We start from the raw sequence: 11566 nt of genomic DNA, 5'->3' as shown, positions 1-11566 counted from the left end.
TGTTTGTTTAAACTTCTAGCTTTAGCTCAAACAAACAGGTCTCAGAATGCTGGACCCTCCTTTGCGTACACTGCAATATATTGGCTCTCATTTTATTTTTTGGAAAATAATGGTTCTCATATAAATGTCAAATTCGATGTTAAATCTGGTCTGGAGTATCATGTATGGGGTGATTCAAGTTCATTTATTTAGTACAGCTTGACCTTGCTCCTTATGCTTTGACACAAATAGGCCGATTACACCCGGACCCGGTGCAAGGTAATTAGGTAAATAAGTTTAACCTAACACGTTTTTGAGCATCGACTTCCAGGTCTTCGTCCACTTTCAGGTGCCATGAAGCAACGACTGATGACCATTCCACAAAGCTCGAATGTTGTAAGCAATAATGTGGTCAAATTGTAGAGCACTAGATAGCGGGCTGAATGGGTCATTTGAACTTGTACCTCCCTGCACCAACTAATATTATATATAGTGATAGAAACTCATAGTAACCAATGCAAAAACCACTACTCCCTTTGGTCATCCAATAAGAGGACAACAAAATAACATGGCTGGTCTTTGCAGAAATCTTCACCCACACTTCTCTACCATAGTTCATGTCCCCCTCATCCTGCTCTGCACCTTGCCATCTCCTACAATAGCTGCAACTAACATAAATAACCCATCAGTCACCGAAAAATCCTCTGTTGACAGACAAGCTCTCCTATCTTTTAAGTTGCAGCTCTCCAACGATCCTCTTGGAGCCTTGGCCTCATGGCGCAATGGTTCTGCCAATTTCTGCAATTGGCAAGGAATTACGTGCAGCAAGAAGCACACTAATCGTGTTATTGCACTGGACTTGCGCTCCAAGGGCCTTGTTGGTCAGATAGCACTCAGTGTATCCAACCTCTCCTTCCTCACAACCATTGACCTATCCGATAATCATCTCCACAGTGCCATACCCGATGCAATTGGTGGCCTAAAGAGGCTTAGAAAGCTGAACCTCAGTATGAATTCACTCGATGGCATGATACCTGCAGCTTTATCATCATTGTCTAGCCTTGAGGAGATCAGCCTCTGGAACAATTTACTCACAGGTGAGATCCCTTCAAACCTTAGCCGATGCTCCAATCTCAAGTTCATCCATTTTAGTAGCAACAAGCTCCAAGGAAGAATTCCTCCATGGATTGGCACACTCCCTGCCCTTCAAGTACTGAATCTGTCAGGAAATAACTTTGTCGGTAACATTCCTGACTCATTAGGTACTACGCCATCTCTTACCTTTGTTAATCTAGGTCAAAACTACCTCACTGGAGGAATTCCACATAATATAACAAACAGTCAGTATCTGCAATACCTAGTACTCCCATATAATAGTCTTAGCGGCAGGATTCCTCCAGAATTGTTCAACAGCTCATCCCTCTTGGTGCTTGATCTTAAACGTAATAATTTCACCGGGGTTATACCATCTGTCAATACAGTGTCATCACCTCTTTTTTCTCTTACCTTGAGCGATAATAGCCTTTCAGGAAGCATCCCTATATCCCTGGCGAATTTTTCTTCCCTTTCTCATTTGTACCTTAGTGACAACAACCTCGTTGGTAGCATCCCTTGAAAGTTTGGATATAAGCATCAATGAGCTGTCAGGCTTGGTACCATACTGCATTTATAACATGTCATCATTAACTTTTCTAAGCATGGGTAATAACTCCTCGGCTGGAAAACTTCCATGGAACATTGTCTCCTTCTACCTTCCATTAGCACATTGATACTGCAAGCGAACAGATTTGAAGGTCCAATTCCAGCCTCATTGGTTAATGCGTCTAGTCTTGAAGTCCTTGATCTTGGGCTCAACTCATTCCATAGGTTCATTCCTAGATTAGGGACCTTGACTATGCTGAAGGAATTGGACATAGGCGTGAATCACCTCGAAAAACAAGATTGGAGCTCTCTCTTCTATCTCACAAATTGCAGCAATCTGGTCAAATTGCTCTTAGATGACAATAAGTTTTCAAAGATTGGTCTTCCACTTGGTGTTTTTTCCTTGCTTTCACTGCTATGTATATTACGGTTATTTTTCACTAAGAGAAGACAACCTCAAAGGGTTTTCATCAGTAACAAGAAGCTGAAGAAAGTATCTTATGCTGACATTTTCAAGGGAACTAACAATTTCTCACCTGATATTTAGTTGGTATGGGTCGGTTCGGAGCAGTATATAAGGCTGTATTGGATGTTGCTACTTTTCCTGTAGCGATTAAAGTGTTCAATCTTGAGCAACATGGAGCAGTGAAGAGCTTTTGTGATGAATGCAAGGTCCTGAAGAGAATTCGTCATCGGAATCTAATTAATGTCATCACCTTGTGTTCTACCATTGATTACAGTGGGAAGGAGTTTAAAGCTCTCATCTTCGAATATATGCCAAATGGTAGTTTGGATAAGTGGATCCATCCGACAACATATGCATCCGAAGAGAGGTCACTAAGTCTTGGGCAAAGGATAAACGTAGCCATGGATGTCGCGCATGCTTTAGATTATCTTCATAACCGCCGTGTGCAGGCTTTGGTTCATTGTGATCTGAAGCCAAGCAATATTCTATTGGATTATGACATGACAGCTCATGTTGCTGACTTTGGATTGACAAAATTTCTGTATACAAGCTCATCCATGCTGCATAATAGCTCTTCTATGTCATGTGGACCCAACGGTTCAATCGGACATATTGCACCAGGTTAGACATTAAGCATCTAAACCATGACGTTTCATGCTCGCATCTATCGATTTTTTTTTCTATTTTATATACTACACCAGAAATGATTTGTGCTGGCACAGCTAAATTAGCGTGTTGGCGGGCATGATTGGCACCCGCCAGCATAAAGCTTTCTTGGGCCGGCGACGCAAGCACCCGCCAGCACAGATGCACCCCGTCTGTGGTAGCGGTTGGCTTATGTCGCCCGCCAGCACAGAGCTTGCCAGAAATGCTCCTATTCATTTTCTTCCATAGGCAACCTTCCATTTGGAGCTTGCCCGAGAGAAGCTCGGGAAAAGGTCCAAAAACACCAAATCTAAGGGGGAGGGTTTTGCTCTTGATTTCTTTGGAGGAGGGGCTATATAAGGTGAGTTTGTGCCATTCCAACCTTCTTTTACAGCTTCTATCCATCATTTCTAACTTCAATAGCTTGTCATCTAGATCTAGATCTATAACTAGGAGAGAGAGAGGAGGGAAGAGAGAGAAAAAACTAGAAATAAATTATTTTTTAAATAAAATTTTATGATCATATTATAATCATTACAATGCTATGTTTGTCATTTTAATATAATATAGAATTGAGTTTGATTATATTTTCGTACTTATTAATTATTACATCTATAGTTTAATTAATGAAGTTGATTATCTTAATATTCAATTAAGTTTGATTTTTTTCCCTTCTTCTTATTAATTATTACATCCATGGTTCAATTGATTCTCATTTAGGATAATATATAATTAGTTTTTATTATATTTTTCCTACTTATTAATGATTACATCCATAGTTTTAATTAATGAAGTTGATTGAATTAATATATAATTGAGTTTAATTTTTTTCCTTCTTCTTTTAATTATTACATCCAAGGTTTAACTGCTCGGGAAAAGCTATGAAAACACCAAATCTAACGGGGAAGGTTTTGCTCTTGATTTCTTTGAGGAGCTGGCTATATAAGATGAGTTTGTGCCATTCCAACCTTGTTTTTCAACTTCTATCTATCATTTCTAGCTTCATTAAATTGTCATCTAGATCTAGATCTAGAACTAGGAGAGAGAGGAGGGAAGAGAGAGAAAAAAATTAGAAATGGATTATTTTTGTAAATAAAATTCTATAGTCATATTATAACCCAATGCTATCTTTATCATTAATATAGAATTGAGTTTGATTATTTTTTCCTCTTTATTAATTATTACATCCATAGTTTTAATTAATGAATTTGATTATCTTAATATATAATTGAGTTTGATTTTTTTTTCCTTCTTCCTATTAATTATTACATCCAAGGTTCAATTAAGTTTCATTTAGGGTAATATAGAATTATTTTTTATTAAATTTCTTCCTACTTATTAGTTACTACATTCATAATTTAATTTAGTTTATGGAATAACTCATTAAATTAGTTAATATAACATAGAATTCTTGTCATAGGTTGTTAAAGATGGATCATAGAGCATGGATGTATGGCATACGAAGACATTCACTTACTTTCATGTTAGAGGTATCGAAGTTTGTGGAGGCTGCGAAGAAGCACGCTCGCATTTGCAAGACAAAGCAAATACGTTGTCCGGTTTTGACTGCAGCAACAATATTGTATGGGAGGATACTAACACAGACATTGATACTGGTTGTGATGAAGTGCGTGGTGATGATGCAAACAACAATGATCATGTTATGATGGATGATGATTACGATCGTGGAGATCAAAATGGTGATCAAACGGATGTGCGTGCGGAACCACAGGTGGACGAGGAACGTGATGTTGATATGGAGGACATGTTGCGCCACGTTGAACCGGAAGTGTTGCTAGGGAGTGCTAAAGGGTTAGAAAATTTTGAGACACTCAAGAAGGCAGCAAAGGACCGTATGTATGTGGGATGTGTTAAGGAGTGGACAGTGCTGCGTTTTATCCTTTATCTTCTGATCCATAAGGCTAAATTCGGCTGGTTAGACAATAGTTTCAATAATCTCCTTACTTTGCTGGGCAATTTCCTCCTGAAGCCTAACTTTGTGCCAAAAAAACATATACAAAGCAAAGAAGATTATCAATCCATTGAAGATGCGTGTGCAGAGAATACATGGAACCATTGCATATTGTACTATGGTGAGTACGCGGCATTGGAAAAGTGTCCAAATTGCGATGCTAGCTGTTACAAAAGTTATACTGATTTCTATGAGGACCGTGCCGGTTCCTCCATCGGGAATAAGAGGAAGAAGGTTGCAAAGAAAAGTGCTGGTGCTCAAGTGGAGGATGAGTCCTGTATAGGTACTAACACGATGACTCAGCGCAGAGTCCCTGCCTTGGTGATTTGGTACTTGCTGGTGGTGGACCATCTAAAGCGTTTGTTTTCAAACCCAAAGACCGTTGAAATGATGACTTGGCATGCTGATCGTCCAGTAAAGGATGACAGAAAGCTTCGACATCCTTCCAATGCTCGCCAGTGGAGGACCTTCGATGCCAATCATCCAGAGTTTTCAGATGAAAAAAGGAATGTACGGTTCGCATTGAGTACAGACAGTATGAATCCGTTTAGTGAGAGAAGCAACACGCACAGCACATGGCCAATGCTGAACCATATACAACCTTCCTCCATGGCTATATCACAAGAAAAAGTTTTTTTGCTAACCATTCTCATACAAGGTCTGAAGCAGCCTGACATCGATATAGATGTTTTCCTTGAGAAATTCATGGAAGATATGCAGAAGTTTTGGGAAGATGGGTTTGGATGTGGGATGAGTACAGACACGAGCACTTCACACTAAGGGCCATTATGTTTGTTACCATTAATGATTATCCCGCCCTATTTTCCCTAATAGGTCAGGTAAAAGGTAAGACAGCATGCGTAGTTTGTCTGGATGGAACATCATATGTGTACCTTAAGAGATCTATGAAGACAGTGTTCATGCGGCATAGGCGCTTCTTATTGAAGACACATAAATACCGCAGTATGAAGGACTTTTTCAATGTCACCAATGAGAATGACTTTGCTCCAAAACCGGCTACTGGTAAAATAGTATTTGAAATGTGCGAGAAGATCATGTTCAAACTCGGTAAGAAGTCATTAGGTGGTGCTGATAATTCGAAAAGGGGAAGGAAGCAGGTTGAAACTATAGACATTGCGGACGTGCCGTTTAAGAAGATGTTTATCTTCTTTAAGTATTTGCCATACTAGTGAGAGCTAGCAGTGCGCCATGCCATTGATGGGATGCATCTTCAGAAGAATGTGTTGGATAGCACCACCCGATTCTTGGGCTTATCAGGCAAATCAAAGGACGGACTAAAATCACGAAAGAATCTGGTTGACCTTCAAATTAGGACAGAGCTCCACCCGCAAGAACTACATAATGGTAAGCATTACCTTCCCCCGGCTAGCTACAACTTAACACCAAATGATAGATTGGCTATGTGCAAGTGCTTGCGCGGGTTGAAAGTGGAGATCGAATTTTCATCAAACATCCGGTCACTAGTCTCATTGAAGGACATGATGCTTGCCAGCTATAACTCTCATGATTGCCATGTAATGATCACAATTTTTCTCTCTATTGCGATTCGGGCTATCAAACCAGTATTCGTAAAGATGGTTATCACACGGCTGTATTACTTTTTCAACGTGATTTCACAGAAAGTGATTGATTGTGTCGAGTTGGCTAGGCTTCAACTGTTTGTGTTGGAAACTCAGGCCTAGCTTGAGATGTGCTTCTCTCCGTCCTTTTTTGATATCATGGAATATCTCATGATCCACATGGTCCAGCAAATAACTGAACTAGGGTCTATGTACTTCCATCAGATGTGGACATACGAACGGTTCATGTTGACTCTCAATGGATACATGAGAAACAAGGCCTTTCAGATGGTAGCTTGATCAAGAGCTACCATATAGAAGAGAGTGTTGATTGCTGCATAGATAACATAAAAGATAAGAGAGCTATTGGTTTATCGGAATTTTGACACAAGGGCAAATTGTCCGGGAGAGGTACCATTGGAATGAAAAGATTCATAGACAAGGACAACCAGCAAGTGGAGAAAGCGCATTCAAGCATTCTACAACAACTTGCAATAGTGGAGCTCTTCATCGAGCAACACCTAAATGAAGTCTGTGGACAAAGTAATGGTCGCTCGGAGGATTGGATCATCAAAGAGCAAAAGCGGTGTTTCCCATCATGGTTGAGGGACCATGAGGAGCTATTTCAAGGAAATTTCACAGAAGATGTAACATTAACCAGGTCGGCATCTGGGCCATCAAGCAATGTCACCTCATGGCAAGCATATGAAATTAACGGATACACATTTTATACCACAGCAAAGGACAACAAAAGCGTGGCTTACCAAAACAGTGATGTTCGTATAGAGGTGATTGATACATCCAAACAGAACATAACTTACTACGGTTTCATAGAGGAAATATGGGAACTTGACTATGGAGAGAATATCCAAATACCCATCTTTCGGTGCCAATGGGTCAAACACCCGATGGCGTTACAGATAACAATTATGGGTTGACACTTGTAGATCTAGCTAATGTAGGTTACAAAGATGACCCATGGGTGTCCTGGTAACAACGAGGTGAAATCTGGATGTTGAACAGGTACTTGAAAAGAAAGATATTTTCTTTCCATATTTGGTTCACCTACATCCTCGGTTTGCACCACAGGAGAAGTACCACCTAAAGTTTTGACAACATTTTTGAGCCATCTAATAGAATTGATAAGCTGCATTAAAGTAAATTTAGAATTTATTCATGTGTAGTAACAAAATCAATTAAAAGAAAGAAAGAATATTACAATGTTGGGAATTATTCCTCTGCTTCGATCGCCGAATGGCAAGTCAATGGAGCCATGGAATTGAAGTCCTAGAAGACTAGCGGGAGTGTCATCGTGCCCGAAATATCCCCTGCCACCTCCACGGCCACCACCACCACAGCGGCCACCTCCACGGCCGCTACCACCACGGGGAAAGAACTTTCACTTGCCATAGTTAGCCCAAACTATCCACATAAAATTTACAAAATGTTCAGAATAAAAGATTATCCAAAATAATGGAAGAAATTTACCATTGTTGGTTTAGATCTCATGAACATTATTATAACTAATCATAACGTATTCATTATCATTTTGCAATTGCATGGAATAAAAATGGTAAAACGTAACAACTTTTAATTTCTCACACAATCCTTATGTAAACAAAATTTACACTATCTATATGAAAAAATAATATATAGTGGAAGCAAATAATTTAGAAAAAATAATGCAAAACTTATTTGAACAACATATACATATAAACGATTTACACCACAACTAGCAAATTATAGTAATTGCAATGTAAGTAAAATTCATATAAATAACCATATATATGTGGATAGAATTTCAATCAAATAATCAGATCTACTTGAACAAAAAGGAAAAAAATGAAAAAAAACATCAACTGGCCGGTGGTGCTCGGTGGACGCGGTGGAGGAGTCTCGGCCGGGGAGGACAATCATGATATTTGGCATATAACTACATCGGAAAAACTTCGAATTGGGAGGGCGATCCTCCTGGTGAACTGACCGTGAGGTATGTAGCACCAAGATTATCACACCACAACACTGGTGGTCATGACTGAGGAATATCAAGTTCATGAAGAAGAGATTGTATCCATATTGCTTCGGCTGTACCATTGGCCAGTGCCTTATATTCAGCTTCAGTTGATGATCGCGACACCGTGGGTTACTTTTGAGAACTCCACGAAATCAAATTAGGACCAAAGAAAAGAGCATAGCCTGCAGTAGAACGCCGATCGTCTGCACTGCCTGCCCAATCGGCATCAGTAAAGACACTAAGCAACATGGAGGGAGACTTTTTGATGAGCGGCCCTGTACTAATTGTGCCCTTTACATATCGCAATATTCCCTTCATAGCTTCCTAGTGCATCGTGGTTGGCTTCGAGAGGTACTGACAGACCTTGTTGACAGCGAACGATATGTCTGGTCTTGTAAGCGTCAAATACTGGAGAGCTCCAACAACACTGCGATGAAGATAGGCATCAGCATCACCTAGTGGAGTGCCCTGATCTGAACATAGCTTCTCTTGGACAGACATCGGAGTGGAGACTGGCTTGCAGTTTTCCATGTGAGTGCGGCAGAGCAGATCCTTAGCATACTTGCTTTGTGAGAGTGACATTCCCCCTAGATCGCAAACAACTTCTATTCCCAAAAAAATTGGAGCGGACCAATATCCTTAATTGGGAAGGGGACACGCAGGAGCTGAATGAGACGTGAGACGTGTTAATGCCCTGGGGCAGGAGCTTGCAATGATGATGTCATTGACATAACTCAGCATGTAGATTGTGGTGCCATCCTGAGAGAAGATAAATAAGGAGGTGTCGGATTTGCTGCACCGAGTTGCTTGTGCAGTTTTGCAAACATGATCAGGATGACGGGGTCATCAAAACTCGGCAGTTGGCACATGTAGGTTGTCTCCTCCAACACTCCAATTTCGTGACAAAGCAATAGTGAGCACGAGTCGCACAATAGCCACTTCACTTGGATTTATCTCCTTAAGCGCAAGTCTGATGTTGAGTCCGCTTTCTACAGCTTTCAGATTTATGTTGAACGACAATTCAACACTAAAGTTCGTGTTTTTCAGTCCGATTGGGGTGTTGAATATCGTCGTCTGAATCACTACTTCAGTCGTATTGGTAGGGTGTTGAATATCGTCGTCTGAATCACTACTTCAGTCGTACTGGTATACACCATCGTGTGACCTGTCCACACACCTCAAAGCATAATGGCATTGCCGAACGCAAGCATCGACATATTGTCGAAACAGATCTTGCTCTGCTCGCTCATTCTTCCTTTCCCACTAGGCTGCAGGCCACTAGGCTTTAACATGTACGTTAACACAATATAATTAGGATATTAATAAACATATAATACCTAGTCATAAATAAAAAAAATGTTATGTCATGGATCTACTCATGGATACATAATTAAACTCACAGTGCAACAAATAGCAACATAATTCAACAAGAAAAGAAATTGCAAGGCCAAGACTTCTTTCCCCTTTTAAGTTCAAGCATCGCAAAGTACAGACCGGTAAGCATCCTTGAGTTTGTAAATCTTTGTCCCTGCAAGAATGGATGCTACTCACTAATAGAAGAGCATGCATTTGATGCTAAAAGCCTGATTCTAAAATGCAAGAATGGATGCCCCGTTCACAGCGCATAAGAAAATTGAAGCAGTAGGTCTGATGGAGGACTCGGTGAAGCAGGGAATTGCCAGGCAGCCGGATCCAAACCTTGAGGACAGCTCCCGTCGATGGAGGAATGAGGGATCGGTCAAGCAGAGGAAGACACATCCATGATGCAGCAGCCTTGCAGGTGCGCTTCACTCCCGCCGCCGCTGCCACGCCTTTCCTGTCACCCGTAGCTGCCGCTGTGGCTGTACCATTCCCATCACCCACCGCTGCAGCGCCCTTCCGCTGCACGACCTCTGCCTCGCCCCTCCACTCCCGCACATCTACGAGTGGTCGCGCCGCCGCACCCTTCTGCACCGCCAGGAGCCAGGTAGGGCTCGGATTGGGGATGAATTCTGAGGATGACTTGAGCGTGTGGATGAGGATATTTAGAGCAAGTATAATAATGTGAATAAGCCGGCTGGGAGAAGTCCACATCAGCAGAAAAACAGGCCACGTCGGAGAGAGACTACGGAGCCGGCGCTTCCCATCTCGCCCGACTTGAGCGCAAGGTACGAGAAAAAATTAACCCTCCCAGCCTTCTCCTAGCCCGCATACGAGCGAGATGCCGCCGCTTCCGTCTCCCGTCCTTCCCCTCCCCGAGGGAGATTGGGTGCGCGCACGAGAGATTTGCTGCCATCGCCCTCGGGGGTGAGCCGGCAACCTCTCGCAGCGAGGCGTACAACGGGAGAAGGAGCCGTCGCCAAAGTTTGGGAGCACGAGCCACGGCCGGCCATGCTCTCTCTCCACATTTATTCATGTACACGTCGGAAGTATCTGCCATCATGGACATATACAGTCAGTGTTTGAATACCCCTTGCTAAACTTTAGCACCTGTCATATCGGATGTTTGATACTAATTAGGAGTATTAAACATAGTCTAATTACAAAACTAATTGCACAGATGGAGTCTAATTCGCAAGATTGATCTATTAAGCCTAATTAGTCCATGATTTGATAATGTGATGCTACATTAACTATTTGCTAATGATGGATTAATTAGTCCTAATAGATTCGTCTCACGAATTAGGCTCCATCTATGCAATTAATTTTGTAATTAGCTCATGTTTAGTCCTCCTAATTAACATCCGAACATTCGATATGATCCTATTAAAATTTAGCACATCGTATCAAACACCTTTCTATACGGCTTCTATATAGCTTGAGGACGATCGTTGTACGGGCTTGAGGACGATCGTTGTACGTGACCTTAATGCACCGTACTATAATGGTGGCGGGGTGTGGGCGTGCGGCTTGGGCAGCTGCCGCTGGCTGCTGCTACCGGCCGCGTCGCATCCAAGGAGCGAGGTAATAGGGAAGAGAGGGAGGCGGTAGTAGCTGCTTGAGGAGCTGGGCTGAAATGTTTAGCATGCTGAGTGGTGACGAGCTGGGCCGGCTTCGAATTTGTGCCAAGAAGCGAAGCAGGCCAAGAAAAAGAGAACGGGAGATTGGTGGGCTGGGATTTTGGGTTGGTGTCGGCCCAATCCAAGAGATTAGGCCTAGGAGTTATTTGGTTATTTGTTTGGAGGCTTTTATTTAAATTCGAATTTAAATAGGGTTGCGTTTAAGAACTTAGAGGTTTTGGTTCCTGGAAAGAGTTTTGAACATTTGGTTAAGAACTTTAGGTTTGAATA

General features: G+C 41.7%; 1 long non-coding RNA gene across 1 annotated transcript; it reads right to left on the bottom strand.

Moving 5' to 3' along the window:
• Window positions 1-9622: 9622 nt before the first annotated feature.
• On the bottom strand, window positions 9623-10309 carry LOC101785150. The gene is made up of 2 exons (XR_214493.2): window positions 9996-10309; window positions 9623-9825 (listed from the first exon to the last, which is right to left on the bottom strand). It is a non-coding gene; the product is annotated as an uncharacterized LOC101785150 (long non-coding RNA).
• Window positions 10310-11566: the final 1257 nt, after the last annotated feature.

Source organism: Setaria italica, chromosome I, assembly GCF_000263155.2.
Source record: "Setaria italica strain Yugu1 chromosome I, Setaria_italica_v2.0, whole genome shotgun sequence".
In the NCBI taxonomy this organism is placed as follows: Eukaryota; Viridiplantae; Streptophyta; class Magnoliopsida; order Poales; family Poaceae; genus Setaria; species Setaria italica.
Note: the sequence above shows the minus strand (reverse complement) of the source record. Positions and strands in the feature narration are given on the sequence as shown.